Below are 3272 nucleotides of genomic sequence, written 5' to 3' on the forward strand. Positions count from 1 at the left end.
TTACGTCAGATCACATGACATTCTCGTCACTTGGGTAGCAGTGATGTGTTGCTAGGTACCACTCACTGTTTATAATATTAAATAGTAATTTAATATTATTGCCAACGTTCCGAGAACCTATAGGGTCACACACATAAGAACAGATAGAAGAGAGATTAATTAAATGGATGAGATTCATTTATAATTTGGTACACCGTAAGGTACGGTGGAATTAAGTGAGAAATACAGTACACCATAAGGTATGGCACACACAAGTGGTTCTATAAATAGAACCTTTGTTGTGACTTATTTATTCACGTGAAAACAATTAGAAAACCTAGCCGCACTAGGATTTCTTGTTCTCTCAATCTCTCTACTTCCGATCATTCACAGCTAGCACTGTAGACGGAGGGGCTGTTCGTGTGGACTGAGTAGAGGCGTTTGTCGTTCGTGCAGCGCTCGTGATCAAACTCCTCGACGCTTCAAGAGGTAAACATATGAACTCATAGTGATTCTTGTTGTTCTAAGTGTTCTAGGTAAAGGGGTTTTTCCGCTCTTGAGTTTGATTTTTAAAAGAGTTTTAAAAGTCTACCTCTTGATAACCCTACAGCAACATGAGGAGATAAGCTTCTTGTGGAGGTAGGATCAAGGATACCTTAGGATGTAGATTGATTGATAGTAATCTGCTGTATGTGTATGAAACTACTCTTGTAATAGTATTCATTTAATGCAAATCTGAGTTTAATGCCTTATGATTCTTCATTAGTGTTGTAATGGATTTAGATTTAAGTCACGTATGAGAATATTGATTTAATTTCTGAACTGATTGCATTAAGCACTTGAGTGTTTCCGGTCGAGAGATTGAAACATAGAGTGTAGCGAACGATCAACGCGTTTTCAAATCATTCGTTGTAGGTAGCTTACATCCGAGAGATCGGAGGAGTATCGACAACGAATAGGGTGGATTTTGACAAGAGATTGCGATTCACCATATTGTTGATCCAGTTGTGAATACTTGAGTGATTTCATATTATATGGTGGATTGCATGTGATTAAGCTATAGACTAGGTGATTCCGATGATTCTAGCTCGCTTTTCCATCTATTGAACTAGCACGTTTATCTTACCGTCAAATTACTCAACCAACCCCCCAATTTATGTTTTCGTATTACATGATGTTTATAGACACTATTATAATTGTTTAGTCGCGCAATCCTTGTGGATCGATAACTCTTTTTATTACTACGTGGCGAATTCGTTCACTTGCGAATAGGTCATCAAGCTTTTGGCGCCGTTGCCGGGGATTGTTGATCGATTCGACAAGGCAATAATGTTTATATTTTCTGTGTTTTCTTTGATTTTTCTGTTTTTTTTTTTTACATTTTTCTGTCTAGAGCGTTCTACTTGTTTGTTTCCTTGTGCATGCGGAGGACAGGTCCCATCGAGCTGCAGTTTGATCCATAAATTGAGAAGACAGCTCGTGCTAATCGGAAAGTGGCAAGGGAAGCTCAAGCTTCTAGAGAAAAAACTACATTAAGTGGTGAACCGGACTGTCAAGAACAGAGTTCAGCTGCTATGGAACAAGAACAGGATCCTCCGGTCATCGTTCCACCACTTCCTCAACCACAAAGACGTACTCTTGGTGACTATGGGCGAAGAGATAATGACGCTTTGGCAAATCAGGGTTTTCAACCGGCAAACCCGGTCTCCTTTGACATAAAGAACACAGTCTTATCTGCATTAAAAGAGAACCCTTACTCCGGATCGGAGTCTCAATGTCCTAACTTGCATCTATCACATTTTTATGAGGCTTGCGATTATACCGAACCACCGGGGGTAAGTGAGTCGGATAAAAGACTAAGATTGTTCAAACACTCTCTCACCGGACGTGCCAAGGATTGGTTGGATACCATACCCGCTGGAACCATCGAGACATGGAGACAACTTGAGAGGAAATTTTTGGACCGCTACTTTCCCATTCACAAGTTCTTGGAAAGGAGAGCGGAGATTAGTAATTTTGAGCAAGCGGATGGAGAAACACTTTATGATGCTTGGGAGAGATTCAAGGTGTGTCTCAAGAGGTGTCCCAATCATGGTTTCGACGGCCACAATCAGATGCAGATGTTTACGCAAGGTCTTAGGGCGCAAACACGCATGATACTCGATGCATCAGCTGGTGGTTCTCTGAAAAATAGGGATGAAGCTGAAGCAAGAGAGCTGCTAGAGAGTATGGCACAAAATGAGTACCGTGCCACCAATGATCGAGGTGCAAAGAAGAGAGGAGGAGTATTGGAACTGGACACGCAAACAGCTCTCTTAGCTCAACAAAAGCTAATGACGAGCCAAATGGAAGCAATGATGAAGCTGCTGTCCAATCCTCAAGTTCAAACTTCTTCGGTAGGTAAAATTGATAATGTACGTTGTGATTTCTGTTTGCAGGACCATCCCAATGGCGGTTGTTTCCCGGAAGGTTCAGAGGAAGCTATGTACTTAGCTAACTTCCGGAAACCGTATACCAACAACAGTAACGGTTCCGGATGAGGAAACAATATGCAATCTCAAGGTTTAGCTCAACAACAGCAAAGACCTCCCTCAAGAATTGAGGAGACTCTCAATCAGTTTATGTTAATGACCCAAAGCAACTTCGAAGCAATGAAGTCAATTCAAGAGACCTCAAATAAGAACCATGAAGCATCCATCAAGAATCTTGAGGTACAAATGGGTCAACTTTCAAGGCAGTTTTCAATGTTGCAAAATCAAGGAGGTTTCGGTAGAAACACTCATGACAATCCTAAAAATGAAACTTGCAACGGAATCACCTTGAGGAGTTGAGAGGTTCCGGAGAGGCCAGCAGTTGAGAAGCCTTTGAAAAAGAAAGTCATTGAGGGAGAGGTTGAAAATAAGTGAGATGTTGTAGTTGAAAAAGAGAGAAATGAGGGAGAAGTCGAAAATGAAAACTAGTCCAAAGAAGTGGAGACTAGTGAGGATGAGGAAGAAGAAGTTGAAAAACAGAGGGAGATAAAAGAAAAAGAGAGAAAGAAAGTTGAGAAAGGTAAGAGTGTTGATGAATCGCCATATGCTAGGATGCCTTATCCTAGGAGGAAGAAAGTAAAGAATCTAGAGCGAGAAAAGGAGTTCAAGAAGTTCATGAAGGTGTTGAACAAACTTGAAATGGCTATACCTTTGGTTGAAGCTTTGGAACAAATGCCAAGTTATGCAAAGTTTTTAAAGGAGCTGCTTACAAAGAAAAGGAAACCGCTAGATGATGAAATGGTAAGCATGACTGAAGAGTGC

At 40.9% G+C, this 3272-nt stretch overlaps 1 non-coding gene across 1 annotated transcript; it reads right to left on the reverse strand.

The window, feature by feature from the left end:
- Nucleotides 1–1970: 1970 nt before the first annotated feature.
- Nucleotides 1971–2077, reverse strand: LOC123887781. The gene has a single exon (XR_006801778.1). It is a non-coding gene; the product is annotated as a small nucleolar RNA R71 (small nucleolar RNA).
- Between the last annotated feature and the right edge of the window lie 1195 nt (nt 2078–3272).

This window comes from Trifolium pratense, linkage group LG5 (assembly GCF_020283565.1).
Source record: "Trifolium pratense cultivar HEN17-A07 linkage group LG5, ARS_RC_1.1, whole genome shotgun sequence".
Taxonomy (NCBI): domain Eukaryota; kingdom Viridiplantae; phylum Streptophyta; class Magnoliopsida; order Fabales; family Fabaceae; genus Trifolium; species Trifolium pratense.